The following is a 19,173-nucleotide window of genomic DNA, read 5'->3' on the forward strand; positions in this document are numbered from 1 at the left end:
TCTCATCTTCTGTCGTCCCCATCTCCTCCTGCCTTCAATCTTTCCCAGCATCAGGGTCTTTTCCAATGAGTCCGTTCTTTGTATCAGGTGGCCAAAGTATTGAAGTTTCAGCTTCAGCATCAGTCCTTCAGGACTGATTTCCTTTAGGATTGACTGGTTTGATCTCCTTGCTGTCACAGTTCAAAAACATCAATTCTTCAGTGCTCAGCTTTCTTTGTAGTCCAACTCTCACATCCATAAATGACTACTGAAAAAACCAAAGCTTTGACTAGATGGACCTTTGTTGGCAAAGTAATGTCTCTGCTTTTCAATATGCTGTTTAGGTTGGTGATTACTTTTCTTCCAAGGAGCAAGCGTCTTTTAATTTCATGACTGCAATCAGCGTCTGCAGTGATTTTGGAGTCCACCAAAATAAAGTCTGTCACTGTTTCCATTGTTTCCCCATCTATTTGCCATGAAGTGATGGGACCAGATGCTGTGATCTAAGTTTTCTGAATGTTGAGTTTTAAGCCAGCTTTTTCACTCTCCTCTTTCACTTTCATTAAGAGGTTCTTTAGTTCTTCGCTCTCTACCATAAGGGTGGTGTCATCTGCATAAAATCTGAGGTTATTGATATTTCTCCTGGCAATCTTGATTCCAGCCTGTGCTTCATCCAGCCTGGCATTTCACATGATGTACTCTGCATATAAGTTAAATAAGCAGGGTGACAATATACAGCCTTGATGTACTTCTTTCCCTATTTGGAACCAGTCTGTTATTCCATGTCCAGTTCTAACTGTTGTCTCTTGACCTGCATACAGATTTCTCAGGAGGCAGGTCAGGTGTTCTGGTATTCCCATATCTTTAAGTTTTTTCCATAGTTTGTTGTGATCCACACAATCAAAGGCTTTGGCATAGTCAATAAAGCAGAAGTAGATTTTTTTTTTTTTTGAACTCTCTTGCTTTTTCAGTGTTGGGGGCACTGAGTGCAGCAGTGCCTGCATGGGACCTTTTGAAGGAGGTCGCCAACATCTTCATTACCTCCTCCATAGTTTGACCTGAGGTCAAACAATAGGGAGGGAACACAGCCCTGCCCATCAACAGAAAATTGGATTAAAGATTTACTAAGCATGGCCCCGCCCATCAGAACAAGACCCAGTTTCCCCCTTAGTCAGTCTCTCCCATCAGAAAGCTTCCATAAGCCTCTTATCCTTCTCCATCAGAGGGCCCACAGAATGAAAACCACAGTGACAGAAAACTAACCAATCTGATCACATGTACCACAGCCCTGTCTAACTCAGTTAAACCATGAGCCATGCCATGTAGGACCACCCAAGACAGACGGGTCATGCTGGAGAGTTCTGATAAAACATGGTCCACTGGAAAAGGAAATGGCAAACCACTTCAGTATTCATGCCTTGAGAGTCCCATGACCAGTATAAAAAAGCAAAAAGATAGGACACTGAAAGATGAACTTCTCAGGTTGGTAGGTGCCCAATATGCTACTGGAGAAGAGTGGAGAAATAACTCCAGAAAGAATGAAGAGACAGAGCCAAAGAGTTGGACATGACTCAGCTATTGAACAACAGTGGCAGGTTCATTTGGGGCCAACGTGCCATTACTTAGTTACTATCTTGAGATGGTGGTATACTTTTTGTTTGCAGTACCCTATTGATTCTAGAATGTCGTCTTTGTCTCCAGTCGCTCACCTAATCCTTCCTGCCAGGTCCTAGTTTATACCCCATAGATACCCAAACATGGCTCTCTGCCCAGATTACCTACACATTTACAGTTCCCAGAATTTTCATACCCATTGCCTAATTCATACCCATTTCTCTGGCATTTGCAGTGCCTGACTCAATTGGACCCCTACCACACACTTCAACTGTAATTGCCACCGTGTTCGTTCATTTGTCTAATGGATTTTTACTGAGAACTCTAGTGGATTGAATAATTGTGCCCAGTTCTCCACCTCCTGTGTCAGTATTGCTCATGCACATGCTTGGTGTGGGCTGGGGCAGGCAGAGGGTACTGTACTTTCTGTGTCTTGACTATGGCCTTGGCCATATGACTTGCTTTAACTGATGGGATGTTGGTAGATGTGATATAAACAAAGGCTTGATACAGGCTTCTACTCCTAACTTTGTTCCAGTTCCAGTTTCAGTTCAGTCGCTCAGTCGTGCCCGATTCTCCGTGACCCCATGAATCACAGCACGCCAGGCCTCCCTGTCCATCACCAACTCCCGGAGTTCACTCAAACTCATGTCCACAGAGTCGGTGATGCCATCCAGCCATCTCATTCTCTGTCGTCCCCTTCTCCTCCCGCCCCCAACCTTTCCCAGCATCAGTCTTTTCCAGTGAGTCAACTCGTCGCATGAGGTGGCCAAAGTATTGCAGTTTCAGCTTTAGCATCAGTCCCTCCAATGAACATCCAGGACTGATCTCCTTTAGAATGGACTGGTTGGATCTCCTTGCAGTATAAGGGACTCTGAAGAGTCTTCTCCAACACCACAGTTCAAAAGCATCAATTCTTCGGTGATCAGCTTTCTTCACAGTCCAACTCTCACATCCATACATGACCACAGGAAAAACCATTGCCTTGACTAGACGGACCTTGGTTGGCAAAGTAATGTCTCTGCTTTTTAATATGCTATCTAGGTTGGTCATAACTTTCCTTCCAAGGAGCAAGCGTCTTTTAATTTCATGGCTGCAATCAGCATCTGCAGTGATTTTGGAGCCCAAAAAAATAAAGTCAGCCACTGTTTCCACTGTTTTTCCATCTATTTGTTAGGAGAAAAAAAATGCTTTAGGTAATGTGACAAATATTGGTTTGGTCTTTGTCCCCAGTTCCTAATACAGAGCTTCTTAATCCTTGGATTTTCCTGTGTAATAGAGGTGATAGAAGAACATCTTTCACAGTTCATAATAATTTCCTTTCCACCATTTTGAGTTTATGCTAATAAGTCAACTCAGCTGAGGGGTTCCTAGCTATCTTTAGGATGGGGGCTGGTCACCAGACAGAACAAAGCAAGACATGATTAGAAAGTTGGAACTTTCAGCCCTACCCTGTGACCACCAGGGAGGAAAGAGGGGCTGGGAACTGCATTAATCTGTAAGGGTCAATGGTTTAATCAATAATGATTGCTTAATGGAACCTCTATGAAAACTTCTAAATGATGAGGTTCAGTGTTCTTTCGAGTTGATGAATGGACTGAAATGCTAGAAGCGAGTCATACCTGGAAAGGGCATGGAAGTTCCTTTCTGCCCCCCATACCTCACCCTATAACCTATGTATCTCTTCCATTTGGTGCTTCTTGAGCTGTATCCTTTATAATAAAAGTAAAGTGCTTCCCTAAGTTTTTGAGCCATTCTAGAAAACTAGCACAGAGAAGGCAATGGCACCCCATTCCAGTACTCTTGCCTGGAGAATCCCATGGACGGAGGAGCCTAGTAGGCTACATTCCATGGGGTCGCTAAGAGTCGGACACAACTGAGCGACTTCACTCTCACTTTTCTCTTTCATGCATTGGAGAAGGAAATGGCAACCCACTCCCGTGTTCTTGCCTGGAGAATCCCAGGGACGGGGGAGCCTGGTGGGCTGCCGTCTATGGGGTCGCACAGAGTCAGACACGACTGAAGCAACTTAGCAGCAGCAGCAGAAAACTAGCAAACCTGAGGCGGGAGTTGTGGAAACGTCCCATTTTATTGCCTGTTGGTCATATATACAAGTGGCCACTAGAGACTCGAGACTGATGTCTGAGATGGGGACTAGCTTGTGGGACTGAGCTCTTAACCTGTGGGGTCTGTGTTAACTCTGGGTAGTTCCTGTCAGAACTGACCTGCATTGTGGGATGCCTAGCTGGAGAGTTGGAGAACTGGTTGCTGATGTGGAGAAGCCCCGCACATTTGGTGTCGGAAGTGTGAATAAAAATAGTTCAGCATGAGTGAACTATGTCTGATCCAAGGATGAGAAGCACTCAGAGCGGACCTCAACCCAACCTGCAGCCTTGAAGCCAAACCCAGCCCAAATCAGCTGACACCCTGCCAGCTCACCTTCAGGAAGAAATAAAGGCTTGTCTTCAAAAGCTACTAGGTTTTAACATGGATTGTTAGACAGCATAAATTAATTCATGAAGCAACCATGTGCCAAGTACTGTTTTAATAAGTGGATGGCTTCTTACCTTAAAATTCTGGGTTTCAAATGATGAGAAAATAAGTTATAAGCTATTTTATTCTTTAAGAATTTTACATATTGAACATACATAAAATTCTACGTATGACTATAATAGGAGTTGTTGTTGTTCTTGTTAATCCCCCAGTTGTGTCCAACTCTTTGCAACCCCATGGACTGCAGCATGCCAGGCCTCCCTGTCCCTCACCATCTCCCAAAGTTTGCCCAAGTTCATGTCCATTGTATTGGTGATGCCATCCAGCCATTTCATCCTCTGATGCCCTCTTCTCCTTCTGCCCTCAGTCTTCCCCACCATCAGAGACTTTTCCAGTGAGTCAGCTGTTTGCATTAGATGACCAAAATACTGAGTTTCAACTTTAGCATCAGTCCTTCCAATGAGTATTCAGGGTTGATTTCCCTTAAGATTGACTGGTTTGATCTCCTTGGAGTCCAAGGGACTCTCTGGAGTCTTCTCCAGCACCATAGATCGAAGGCATCAATTCTTTGGCTCTCTGCCTTCTTTATAGTCCAGCTCTCACAACCATATGTGAACACTGGGAAGACCATAGGACTGTGGTCCTGACAATACAGACCTTTGTCAGCAGAGTAGTGTCTCTGCTTTTCAGCACACTGTCTAGGTTTGTCATAGCTTTCCTGCCAAGAAGCAAATGTCTTCTGATTTCATGCCTGCAGTCACCATCCACAGTGATTTTAGAGCCCAAGAAGAGGAAATCTGTCACTACTACTACTTTTACCCTTCTGTTTGTCATGAAGTAATGGGGCCAGATGCCGTGATCTTACTTTTTTTAATGTTTAGTTTTAAGCCAGCTCTTTCACTCTCCTCCTTCACCCTCATCAAGAGGCTCTTTGGTTCCTCTTCACTTTCTGTCATTAGAGTGGTATCATCTGCATATCCGAGGTTGTTGATGTTTCTCCCACCTATCTTGATTCCAGCTTGTAACTCATCACAGCCCAGCATTTCTCAAGATGTGCTCAGCATATAGATGAAGCAAACATGGTGGAGTAGCTGTACAAATTGAGAGTTTGGTAATACCAAGATGAAAAGGAAACAAGCCAGTTAACCACTTAGCCCAGGCCCTCCTAAGGTTCCCCTCAGTTCCTATAAGGAACTGATACACAATGACAGACTCAGAAGAAACGAACGCACAAACCAGAGAACAACTTCTTCTATGTGAGGGAGATTCCTTTCTAGTAACTGGAATACATATATCTACTTTCCTAGATACCCTTTCCTGGTACCAGAGAAGTAAAACCATCACCAGTTAGGATGGGAGCATATAGCCGTTAACTACCAAATATGATAGCTTTACCAAGATAGAAATTTATGTTTCTCTCACAGTAAAGAAATCTGAGGAGCACACAGTTCCATACTGGTATGGCCTATGGGGTCATCAGGGACCTTCTCTTGTCTACCTGTTCCACTATTTCCAGTATATAGTTCACAACTCCAAAATCATTTGAAATTCCAAGATATTAAAACTGTAGCCATTGCTTTCATACTCCAGGGTGCCCAAGAGAGGGAGGAAGGAAAGCAAGAGAGAAAGAAATCTTCACAGGATTTCACTTATATCACACTTACTAAAATTTATGACCATAACTGGTTCAGGAGTCTTAAAATTATAATTTTTAAGTGCATGCATGTATTACTGTCCTGAATTTTATCAGTATTTTGCTCCTAAACAGAAGGGGGAAAATAAAAGCAGATAGCAATCTCTGTTCACCATGTCTCTCTCTGGTTGTCTATTTCACGTTTCAGTGCTTCTTAAATCAGATGTGTTGTGCTAACAATGATATGTGCATTTTTCCCCCCGAAAACCCATTATTAAATCAATAGAATGTCTTATTGATTTTCTTGAAAAATATGATAATGATACCAATTTTCTTGGTGAGAATAAAATCAGAGCACAGTGAGTTTTATAGAATATGGTAAAGTTTTGTGAATTATTCCTGCCCCACAAAAGGGAATGGTGTTTTCAGGATTGAAATATTTGGTCTGCTACATTCAGAGTGTCAATTTCATGAGAAACTTTCAAATTTTTGCCTTTGGGGCCTCCCTTTTCTGAAATCTTCTCATATCACCTCCGGTTATGGAAACGTTTGGTTTTGACCATTGTTGCTCCGGCCCTGTTCTCTCTGTGATTATTCCAGTCACCTTGATTAAACTTATCTGTTGCCAAAGTATTCTAGCCAGGATGGGTTAAATCATCTAAAATGGGTGATTTTAACAGATAACTACTTTCATTCATTAGGTGTTAATTCAAACTAGTTTACCAAGGTTCATCTCATTTCCTAGTTCTTGATGACCTTTGTCTCTTTCAAGTGCTTCTAACATGGGCCACATTCCTTAGCCCAAAGAGACACTGTCTGTGTATGTAATTTGGAAAAAAAGTTCCAGTAATCCTTTAATTTCTGAAAATTAACAATTCACAGTCATAGCTTCAGGTATGAAGGAAAAAGATAAAGATGTACATTGAACTTTGTGATCTGTTTCATAGAATCACCTAGGAAATAAGATGTGTTTCCTGTATGTCCCTGGAAGATTCAAATACAAAAATTTGTTTGAATTTTTTCTTTATTTCTTAAAAGCACATGCTTTATGTGCTAAATAAATATATTTTTCTGTGTATTTGGCAAGCTTTAGATAAGAGTTTTTGAGTCTGTAGTTGCTTCGGGATTATTGCTCGTGCTAGTGTGCTCAGTTGTGTCCAACTTTTTTTTTTATTTTTTTGTATAAATTATTTTATTTATTATTGTAATTAGAGCTACACAATCAAAGTTGTCTTTTCACCGGCTGTGTTTTATTAACGTGAAATTGTAGTTATAAGCAAAAGTTGGTTGTCTAGGGAACAATAATTGTATATTCAGTTTGACAGAAATAAAAGAATATTTGTCTTAAAATGCAAGATTGTTTGTTACATAGCCTTGCACCATGCAATCACTTTATATAAAAAATTTCAAAAGTGAAAATGATTTGTGCTTTAAGGGGTAATGTTTAAGTGCAACATCGGCTCCTTAAAGAAAAAGCAATGTGATTTAGGATATGTCTCCCCTGCAAGAGGGAATTTAGATTTACAATTAACATGAAAATCATGTATCAGACTTTTGCAGGAGACTCTTCAGCATACCTTATCCAGCTCTTATTCGAGTCCAAATGTATTGCCTTGAAGAGACCTGGTGAGTGTATCACTTGGCAGCCCCACTTTTCCCACATCATGGAAGTACAGATTCGCACATATCCATAACATGATGATAGAAAATAAGATATAGTAAATAAGGTTTCTAAATTTCGGTTCTAAATCTCCTTGTCGATACCAGTAGATAAGTATGCAGGCAGTGATACTACTCAAAGAGATGCAGACAGCAAAAAATATATTCAACGGTTTTGGAGGTAGTTGAGGGAAAACAACGGAGAAGGCAATGGCAAGCCACTCCAGTACTCTTGCCTAGAAAATCGCATGGACGGAGGAGCCTGGTGGGCTGCAGTCCATGGGGTCGCTACTAGTCGGACACGACTGAGCGACTTCACTTTCACTTTTCACTTTCACACATTGGAGAAGGAAATGGCAACCCACTCCAGTGTTCTTGCCTGGAGAATCCCAGGGACGGCGGAGCCTGGTCGTTTGCCGTCTATGGGGTCGCACAGAGTCGGACACGACTGAGGCGACTTGGAGGCGGCGGTGGCGGCGGCGGCGGGAGGGAAAACAAAAGCGCTGATCAGCGTTACTAGGGTCAATAAAGATGTTAAGCTGCCAACAACTAAACTGATGATTCGATCCTTGGCAGATGTCTCTCCAAACAGAGCTCTGTTGTCCAGGCCACTTGTGCCGTAGGTCCTGGTGGAAAAATCCTCCATTTTAGGGTTTCTTCACCGTCCCCGAGCCACTCCAAGCTGAGCCAGCATTGCCTCCCAGAGTCCCGGGTCTATGAGTTGCGGCGCCGCCGGTCACAGAGCGCTCATCGCCGAAGCCCAGGGAGGCCGGAGTCCCGGCGGCGGGGGTGGGTGCGCGGACCCGCGGGAGGAGGCCGCTCCGCCCGAGCCTCCCTCCCCTACCCCATCCTGTGTCCAACTCTTTGCAACCCCATGGCTCCTCTGTCCATGGAATTTTCCAGGCAAGAAGGCTGGAGTGGGTTGCCATTTCCTCCTCCAGGGGATCTTCTCTGTCCAGGGATTGAACCTGCATCTGCTGCATTGGCAGGCAGACTCTTTACCACTGTGCCATCTGGGAAGCCTGAGGGGTCACTACTGCTAGGAATAAAGGTACTACATTTCTTTAGAAATAAGACATCATCAGTTTTAAGACAACCCTGATTTGTGCCAAATGAAAATGGAGGGGGGAACTGTGCATCTTAGAACCGCTGAAATATAATTTACCAGAATTTTGAATGACAATTACTAGTGTAAAATACAAACTATAGATTGTAAAGCCTACCTATAAGGAAAACTAGAGGTTTAGATTCTGGATTTAAAGATGTTAGAGTTTTTCAAATCTGAGCAACAGGAAATAGATTTAGTTTGCACATAGCTCATGTGTATTAGAGGATTATTAAGGAAAATTTGCAATATTTATATTTACAATTATTAGGGGTTTCAAGACTGTAATGGCAGAAAATGAAAGTAAACATTCTAAAAGGCTCTGAGTTAATAAGCATATATATATCTTTACTAAGCCTTTAGAACTACTAAAGGAAATCAAGCTGTATCTGTTACAGTTCTTGAGCTTTCTAGGTTCACCCTTTAGTTTATCATAGAAACAATGGATTTACCACCTAATCTAATGCAGGATCTGCTCTAGGCAATGTGGGCCTCTCTAATTTTCGAAGGATATCATGTTTGTGTTTTAATTTCATTACTTCTTCACAATTCATGTTGTTTTCAAAATTCCTCACCTCACCAAATCCCATGAACCCTCTGTGAGCAAACAGGAATTATTGAGCGTTTACTCTGTGCCACGCACCCTCCTAGAAAGTGGGCATAAAATGGTAAAAAACTCCCCTGGCCATCCACTGAGCAGTCTTAGAGAAGAGAGAATTGCGATCTTGCCGTAGCACTTCTATGGGTTGTACATTTAATAATGAGTCCAAATATTGGCCTGAAGGAGGACACAATCAACTCTACAGGGTGTTTAGGAGGAGAAGATATGGCAAGTCAGTTTTGAGACTGGAAAGGAAGGAATTCAGCAGGGCTGCACAGTGAGAGGGTAACAGAGGCGTTTCAAGCAGAGTGAACGTGAACACGTGTATTTGTTTTCATGTTTGTCTCGCCTACTAGACTTTCCAGAGTGAAGACCTCAAGCTTTGGTAATGCCCACCACCCAAACAAGTGTAGGACAGTGTTTTGCAAGTGTTTTTTCAGCAACAATGATTGAGCTAGTCTAGAGAATATTGAGAATTAGGTCAGCGCTTCTCAAACCTTGGTAAGCATGAGAATCCCTGTGTACTTGTTTGTGGACACGACTCTCACCACCTTCCTGCTTAGTAGGTCTGGAGTGGGGGCCAGAAATTTGCGTTTTCAATAAGCCCTACCCCCACCCCCAAGCCCATCATGACTCCAAGGTGTGGATGGTCCTCAGCACAGAGATGAGGGTGGAAAGAAATTCGTGGGTACTTGGTGAATACTTCTGTTGGTCCTTATCAACTACTTGCAGCTCACCGAATGTACCTTGAGGTGCACCCCCTGTCAGCCATGAAAAAGCTTTTTAATCAGCCTTAACCTGTGCTGCTTAGACCTGTAGGTTAATTTTCTGGCAAATACGCTGAGAGAAAAGTAAACCTGCCTTCTGAGACTTAACAGGTCTCCTTGATTTTTAAGTATTAGCATATTTTTCAAGTGCTGAGAAGCTGAAATATGCTAAAGAGGGGGAGAAAAAACCTCCAGGATTAGTCATTTCTCTAAAAAAAAAAAAATTCCAGTGGCACAATACTTACCTTAAAAGATGAACGTTTCCACCTCAGGCATTTTTTCTATGTTTTGTAATCATAGATGAGAATTTATGCCAACTCTGCCTTTTTGTAGCCATTGAATGAAACATTTCTGAACTGAGTTGAAAATAACTCCAGCATGCCTTAACACCCACTTGCTCTAATTTAACTCCATTTGTATCTCCTTTAACCTACTCTTTAGTTTCCTGAGCATTCCAGCTGTTAACGTTAAATCTAATTTTTGGATGTCAGCCCGTGTCAAAGCAAGCCTTAATCCTTTTCATGTTAACCTGTCACCAGCTCAGAACGGCTTTATAGCGTCAGGTATAACTGTGTTTCCAACCCCATGGCCATGGTGTGTGATTACGTATGCACACTCCTTTGACCTTCTCTATAGTAGTACACCCATACCTGGTATAGACGGGAATTCTGCATGGGACAGGGAAGGACTGAACCCCATCCAGAGCACTTTGCTGACAGAAATAGGAAAAGGCTTCGTTTCAAGGTAGCACCCTGCAGAAGTATTGGAAGACTAAGTTGGTGTTCTTCTAGTCCTACATCATTTTTTTTTTTCTGTTTCTTGTCTAAGAGAGATTGAAGTGTAATGACAAAAGCATGCAGTTAATGACAAAGGTGTTGGAACTGGAACCAAAGGTGTTGGACTGAAAACTTTAAGATCAATAGCCTAGCACTGTGTTAATGGAGTAATATGTTACCTGCTTTCCTCTTTCTCTTGAACAAAATGCAGAAAAACAGCAACAACAACTCATTACTATTCTTACTCTTGCCACATAGACAATTTTTAAAGTGTAAAAGAGTCAACTGTGCCTTGAAAATTTGGCATAAAGTTTTCTCTTATACTTTCTGACCAGATACACCTCTAATTTAGAAAACTGACAATGAAACAGGCCATTGTTATTGGCTAAGTTCTATGTGGATGCAATTTGTAGTGGGGTAGAGGTGACTTTTTAATTATTATACTATGACGTTTAGCTTTGTTGTAGCAATACACTAGTGAAGAAGTCTCTTTTTATGAAGAAGTTCTCTAAATGTAAATAGACATCATTGCGATTTTATTTTATGGCCTTTGGTGCAATAAAGCTAAAATTTTAGAAAGAGATTAGATCTTAATTAAATGAAGGAAATGATAAATACGCTTCTAAATGAGACTGAACAGATATTATAAATAAACTACACAAGTTAAGTGTCCAGCTGAATGTTTACCTTAAAAAGCCAATAACTAATGGAAAAGGATAAAAAGGAAAGTAATAGTTTATTTATTTTATGTATTTTGGCACCATCGTTAAAAGACTAAGTCACAATTTTTTTTTCTCCCAGAGAAGCTCACAGCCTGATAGGAAAGGAAAACACCAAAAATGTTAACTATAAATGCTTTGAGAAAATTAGGTTCCAAGTTCAATGAGACCTTAAGGGGAGAATAATTAATTTTACTTTAGAAGCTGGAAAAGGCATCAAGGAGGGTATGATGTTTGAGACGAGTTCTAGTCCAATAAAAAATTTTTCAGACAGATGGTTTTTAAAGGTAAAATACAGAAACATGACATTTCTTTAATTCCTGAACTTTGAAAAATGTCTTTTATTAAGCGTGTTTAAAATAATTTTATTGATGAAAAACTTTCCACCTCCCATTTCTCCAGCTGAGGTAAGAATGTGCTAAGTTGCTTCAGTTGTGTCCGATTCTGCGACCCCATGGACTGTAGCCCACTAGGATCCTCTGTCCATGGGATTTTCCAGGCAAGAATACTGAAATGAATTGCCATGTCCTCCTTCAGGGGATCTTCCTGACCCAGGGATCAAACCCTCATCTCTTAATGTCTCCTGCATTGGCAGACAGGTTCTTTACCACTAATGCCACCTGGAAAGCCAAGGTAAGAATGCCTTCCTTTTCATTATTTATGATTTTGTTAATCTTTCTGGTAAGCCTGTTTAGTGTGGTTCATGATGACTTTTCCTACATCATTTATTTGGATAGAAATATCTTGAAAAAGCCTCAAAATTTTCCTGTAGAAGAGTCAATTTATATTTTATAGAATTCACATTGATCTGTTTTCCCCCCCTTTCTGTTTATTCTATTGTTTTTCATAATATCTCAATACTCAGGTATTAGAACTGGGATCAACAATACATACTGATATCTTTATATCTTTCCATATAACCTTATTTACAAAGAAAAAGGTACTGATTATAAACTCTATTCTTTTCATTTACAAGACAAGAAAGACTGGGGTTAAGATATTTTCCAAGGACCCATGGGCATCTTGTGATAAATTTACAAACAAAATCCCAACCTCCCAGATCAATGGTCATTAGATCAATTGCTTAACATTTGAAATGTTGCCCAAGATTTGTTGTGGGACTTTCACTGACAAGTTCTAAGAAAAAGGTTCATGATTTTCAGTCCTGAGAAGGAAGGAGTTAAAGGGAAGAAAATCTTAGAGGATTAGATTGATCTCGGGGGATTTGGAAACTAGGCAGAGGATCTGAAGATGAAAGGAAAGATTTGATTCTGTGCTGAATTACAAGTTTTGAAGGAAATTAAGAGTGTAATTTTGTGCAGCTCTAGATAAGCATCCACAGCCTAAATTAGCAAAGTTCTTATAACCATTATCTTTTAAAATCATCATTAAAAAGTATTTCTAAAACTGTGTCAGTTGTGAGCAATCACCTTGAGATACATGTGTTAATATGAAAAACCCGAAAAAGAACAGCACACAGTGCATATTAAACATCAGTTACAAAGAGAGAACTCTCAGAGGCATGTTGTTGCATCATACCTTTTCAGACTGGGGGTGGGGGCAGGGGGAGGAGGAAAGGGCAAATCACTGCATCAAAACCCTTATTGATGTGCCTTTCAAAAGCATTGAGAGTACTGGTCAACCCTCTGTTTGAGGGTATTGGTCGAGTGCCTTGGTTTCTTTCAAGGTGCCCCTGAGACAAAGGCCACACTTAACCAGGCCCCCCATAGAGCAACACTGTGATACCCACGCAGCCCATTTTTTAGAACTGACCCCCACTCAGTCACTGGTAGTACCTTCAACCTGCATTAAATAGCTGGCCTATTGACCTAGCCACTTAATGGGGGTCCACTGGTTAGAGTTTCTAGGGATGTCTTCTCTGCTGCAAAAACAGGAGCATGCTCTTTCCTCAGATACCAAGTAAATATTTGATTTACCTGATTTCCAAGTGACTACCTATGCTCTTAGGAAGTTAGAGTGGGTCTCTGGTTATTAAAAAAAAAGTAGTGGTGAGTTGAACACAGGTATTATCACCTTTGTGTTCTTCAGAACCTCTCTCCAACTACAGCAAGGGGGTTTAGAGATGGGGGTGGGGTAAGTATAAACCCTCCAGAATGAAGAAAACAAAACAGAAGAAAATAGGGGAATCTGGATGGTAGCTGAATGTGTGGCAACTGATCTCACAGATCCAAGAAAGCTGAATAGTAAACCAGTAGTGGGAAAGGCCAGAAGCACACTCATTTGTATTGCAGAATCGGCAAAGGTTCAAGGCTTCACAATTCTTGAAATTCTGGATGTGGGATACAGATGAGTCTAAAACAGAATTTGCTGACAGTCTATTTAGGAAGTGTTAGGGGCAGGATCGGGGGTGGAAGGGAGGCTCAAGAGGAAGGGGACATATGTATATTTATAGTTGATTCATGTTGTTGTACAGAAGAAACCAATACATACAACATTGTAAAGCAATTATCCTCCAGTTAAAAATAAAAATTAAAAAACCTCCATGTTTTACCTCCATGCCCTTTGGAAACCCCACTGAAATAATAGCTTAAGTTTCTGTTTGTTCTGTTTTAAGGAATAAACCTCAAGTGATAAAACAAAAATATGTTTTTTATGTACTTTAGAATATTTTTCTGGGTACTTTAAACTTTTTTACTGTTAAAAAAATTTACTCAAATTTTCATTGTCTAGTTCTTTGTTGCTGATATATCAGTACAAAAATACCACTGACTTTTGGTTATTGATCCTGTAAGTGGTAACTTTTCTAAAATCTATGATAAATTATAATAATTTTGGTAGATTCCTTTGGTTTTTCCATTTTCTGGACCAACCGTGTTATCTCTGGATAATAGGAATTTATTTTTTTTCCTATTCTTAAAACTTCTCTTTTTCTTTTTTCTTATTGTACTAATTATATCTAATCCAGTGTTGATAGAAATAGCTATATTGGGAGTAACTATAATGGTTCACCATTAATTATAATGTGGCTCAGAGGGTAAAGAATCTACCTGCAATGCAGGAGACCTGGGTTTGATCCCTGGGTTGGGAAGATACCCTGGAGAAGGGAATGGCTACTCACTGTAGTATTCTGGCCTGGAGAATTCCATGGACTGTATAGTCCGTGGGGTGGCAAACGATATGACAGGATTGAGCGACTTTCACCACTCACCAGAATGGTTCACCACTGATTACAATGTTCCTATAAGGTTTCTGTATGTACTGTTGTTTAGGTTGAAAGAATTCCTTTTTATACCTTATCCACTGAGAATTTATATCAAAAGTGATTATTAACTGCTTATTCTGCATCTGTTGAGGTTATTATATAATTTTTCTCCATTTGTATATTAATGTGATATATTACTTAATTACTTAATAGATTTTCTAATGTTAAATCAACTTGTATCCTAGAATGTATCCAACTCAGTGATGATAAATTATCTTTTTATGCATTGCTTGCTTTTGAACTGTGGTGCTGGAGAAGACTCCTGAGAGTCCCTTGGACTGCAAGGAGATCCAACCAGTCCATTCTAAAGGAGATCAATCCTGGGTGTTCATTGGAAGGACTGATGCTGAAGCTGAAACTGCAATACTTTGGCCACCTCATGCGACGAGTTGACTCACTGGAAAAGACTCTAATGCTGGGAAGGATTGGGGGCAGGAGGAGAAGGGGACGACAGAGAATGAGATGCTGGATGGCATCACTGACTCGATGGACATGAGTTTGAGAGAACTCCGGGAGTTGGTGATGGACAGGGAGGCCTGGCATGCTGCAGTCCATGGGGTCACAAAGAGTCAGACACGACTGAGTGACTGAACTGAATTGAACTTCAGTTTACACCTTTTCTTTTTTAGAAAGTTTTTTGCTTCTGCATTAATAAGATTGACCTGGTTTTTCCTCTCTTTTTACTCTTTACTTTCGATAACAAAAGAAATTATATATATAAACTGAATTGGAAAGTATTCCCTTTTATTACATAGAAGTTTAGGTTTGGAGTTACTCCCTTGTTGAATATTTCATTGAACTCTTCCTGTAAACTCACTTGGTCCTGCTGTTTTCTCTGAGGGAGAATTTTGAACTACTAATAACCTTTCTAATTCTTATTTCTTGACTGATTTTGGTAACTTTTTAAAAGTATTTTGTTCATTTCACCTAATTTTTCCAGTGTCTTTAACATTGAAGTTGGTTTGTATTTCTTTATCATTTTGACCTCTGCTGCCTCTTTAGTCATGCCTTTCCCCCCCCATTTCTAATATTTTGTGCTGTCCTTTTTTGTTTCTGTAATCAGTCTTGCCTGAGGTTTGTCAATTTTATTAGTCTTTTCAAAGAGTTGCTTTTGGTTTTATTAATCCTCTCCTCTCTTTGTTTTTTACTTTATACTTTTCTGCTTGTTTTTATGATTTTATTCCTTCTACGTTTTCATGATTTATTTTGCTCTTCTTTTTCTAATAACTTAAATGCTTAAACAATTAACTTTGAGTTTTACTTTTTTTCTGATAGAGCATTTTAGGCTTTAAATTTCCCTTTGAAGACTTCTGGCCATATTCCAGAAGTCTTGAAATGTAATGTCTTTATTAAAGTACAGCTGCTTCTACAGTTGTTATTTATGGTGACTTTTGTTCATGGTTGCTTGTTTCCTTCTGTGTTAATCATTTTTTATTGTGGTTTCATGATCCTTGGATTTCTATCTATGGAAATTCTTTGAGGCCTGCCTTGAAAGTGCATTTCTCTTTAACAGTAGTACCCGAGGCATTAAAAACCTAGAATCCCTTTAAATTTAATTTTCCATTTGGGTGTTTTTTTTTTATTTTCAATTTTCATAAATTTCAGTGGCAAACCCATGTGAATAATCATGGTCAAGAAATATCAAGGGGAACATTTTTTCTTTATTTCTGCTCCATCCAAAGAGGCAGTTGAGACAATCATCTTTCCTTCTGTGGGTCATATTTGTTTTCTTATTCACCCACTGTGGGTTTCATTCTTCAAGTAGTCCTGGTTTCTGATCTGACCTTCTACTCTGCTCTGGCCCCTGGTTTTGGCTTTCACTCCCCAAACACATGGCCAGTTAAAATCCAGATATTGCTGTTATTGTTGTTCAGTTGCTGAGTCGTGTCTGACACTTTGTGACCTCATTTTTGACATAGGAGCATGCCAGGCTCCTCTGTCCTCCACTGTCTCCCGGAGTTTGCTCAAATTCATATCAATTGAGTCAGTGATGCTATTGAACCATCTCATTCTCTGTCACTCCCTTCTCTTCCTGCCCTCAATCTTTCCCAGTACCATGGTATTTTACAATGAGTTTGCTCTTCGCATTAAGTGGCCGAAGAATGGGAGCTTCAGCTTTCAGCATCAGACCTTCCAATTCAGGGTTGATTTCCTTTAGGATTGACTGGTTTGATCTTGCAGTTCAAGGGACTTTCAATAGTCTTTTCCAACCCAATTTAAAAGCATCAATTCTTTGTTGCTCAGCCTTCTTTATGGTCCATCTTTCACATCCATACATGACTACTGGAAAAACCATAGCTTTGACTATATGGACCTTTGTCAGCAAAGTGATAGCTCTGCTTTTTTTTTTTTTCAGTTTTCTGAATCATAGTAAATTCCTGTTAGCTATCTGTTTTGCATATGGTAATGTAAGTTTTCATGTTATTTTTTCCATACATTTAACCCTCTTCTCCCCTTTCCCCATGTCTGTAAGTCTATTCTCTTATGCCTGTTTCTACACTGCTGCCCTGTAAATAAATTCTTTAGTACCATTTTTCTAGATTCCATATATATGAATTAGAATATGATATTTATCGTTTTCTTTCTGACTTACTTTAATCTGTATAATAGGTGCTATGTTCATCCACCTCATTAGAATTGACTCAAATGTGTTCCTTTTTATGGCTGAGTAATACTCCATTGTGTATATGTACCACAACTTCTTTATCCATTCATTTCCACCAACAGTGCAATAATGTCCCCTTTTCTCCACGCTCTCTCCAGAATTTATTGTTTGTAGACTTTTCCATGATTGCCATCCTGATCAGTGTGAGGTTGTATCTCATTGTAGCTTTGATCTGCATTTCTCTAATAATGAGCAATGTTGAGCATCTTTTCATATGTTTGTTAGCCATCTGTATGTCTTCTTTGGAGAAATATCTGTTTAGGTCTTTTTCCCACTTTTTGATTGGGTTGTTTGCTTTTCTGGTATTGAGTTGTAAGTGCTGCTGGCATATTTTGGAAATTAATCCTTTGTCAGTTGCTTCATTCGCTATTATTTTCTCCCATTCTGAGGGTTGTTTTTTCACCTTGTTTACAGTTTCCTTTGCTGTGCAGAAGCTTTTAAGTTTAATCAGATCCCACTTGTTTGTTTTTATTTCCATTACTCTAGGAGGCAGGTCATAGAGGATCTTGCTTTGATTTATGTCATCGAGTGTTCTGCCTATGTTTTCCTCTAAGAGTTTTATAGTTTCTGATCTTATATTTAGGTCTTTAATCAATTTGAATTTATCTTTGTGTATGGTGTTATGAAGTGTTCTAATTTTATTCTTTTACATGTAACTGTCCAGTTTTCCAGCACCATGTGTCTCTGCTTTTTAATACACTGTGTTTGTCATAGCTTTCTTTTCAAGGAGCAAGTATCTTCTAATTTCATGGCTGCAGTCACCATCCACAGTGACTTTGGAGCCCACGAAAATAAAATCGGTCACTGCTTCCACTTTTTCCCCTTTTATTTGCCATGAAGTGATAGAATCAGATGCCATGATCTTAGTTTTTTGAATGTTGAGTTTCAAGCCAGCTTTTCCACTCTTCTCTTTCACCCCCTTCAAGAGGCTGTTTAGTCCTCTTCACTTTCTTCCATTAGAGGATATTATTATTGGCATTTACCCTAAGGGATGATGCCTACTCCAGGGTGCTCCCTGAATCCTCGTGTTTGACAGCATTATTTCCATTTCTTCACTTTCCAACTCAGCTCAGTTATGCTCTGAGAAAGTTTTTAGAAAGTGTTTTCCTTTGTATTATTTTTCTTGTTCCTGAAAGGATTTCTCTGCGTGTTTAATCTGTAGACCCAATTTCTGTCTCTTTCTGTTGTTCAGTTCCATTGCTCACTCATGTCCAGCTCTTTGTGACCCCATGGACTGAGGCACACCAGGCTTCCCTGTCCATCACCAACTCCCGGAGTTCTCTCAAACTCATGTGCATCGAGTCGGTGATGCCATCCAACCATCTCATCCCCTGTTGTCCCCTTCTCCTCCTGCCTTCAATCTTTACCAGCTGATATCAGGGTCTTTTCAAATGAGTCAGTCAGTTCATCACATCAGGTGGTCAAAGTATTGGAGTTTCAGCTTCAGCATCAGTCCTTCCAATGAATATTCAGGACTGATTTCCTTTAAGATGGACTGGTTGGATCTCCTTTCAGGCCAAGGAACTCTCAATAGTCTTCTGCAACACCAGAATTCAAAAGCATCAATTCTTTGGCAATTAGCTTTCTTTATAGTCCAACTCTCACATCCATACTTGACTATTGGAAAAACCATAGCTTTGACTAGACGGACTTTTGTTGGTAAAGTAATGTCTCTGCTTTTTAAATGCAGTCTAGGTTGGTGATAACTTGTCTTCCAAGGAGCAAGCGTCTTTTAATTTCATGGCTGCAGTCACCACCTGCAGTGATTTTGGAGCCTAAGAAAATAAAGTCTGTCACTGTTTCCATTGTTTCCCCATCTATTTGCCATGAAGTGATGGGACTGGATGCCTTGATCTTCATTATTTGAATGTTGAGTTTTAAACCAGCTTTTTCACTCTCCTCTGTCACTCTCATCAAGAGACTCTTTAGTTCTTCACTT

General features: G+C 40.1%; 1 pseudogene; it reads right to left on the minus strand.

Moving 5' to 3' along the window:
- Positions 1-7,308: 7,308 nt before the first annotated feature.
- LOC148776289 (transmembrane protein 243 pseudogene) lies at positions 7,309-8,024 on the minus strand (annotated as a pseudogene).
- Between the last annotated feature and the right edge of the window lie 11,149 nt (positions 8,025-19,173).

The sequence above is a fragment of the Moschus berezovskii genome, chromosome 10 (assembly GCF_049115385.1).
Source record: "Moschus berezovskii isolate FMDL1 chromosome 10, NW_MosBer_1.0, whole genome shotgun sequence".
In the NCBI taxonomy this organism is placed as follows: domain Eukaryota; kingdom Metazoa; phylum Chordata; class Mammalia; order Artiodactyla; family Moschidae; genus Moschus; species Moschus berezovskii.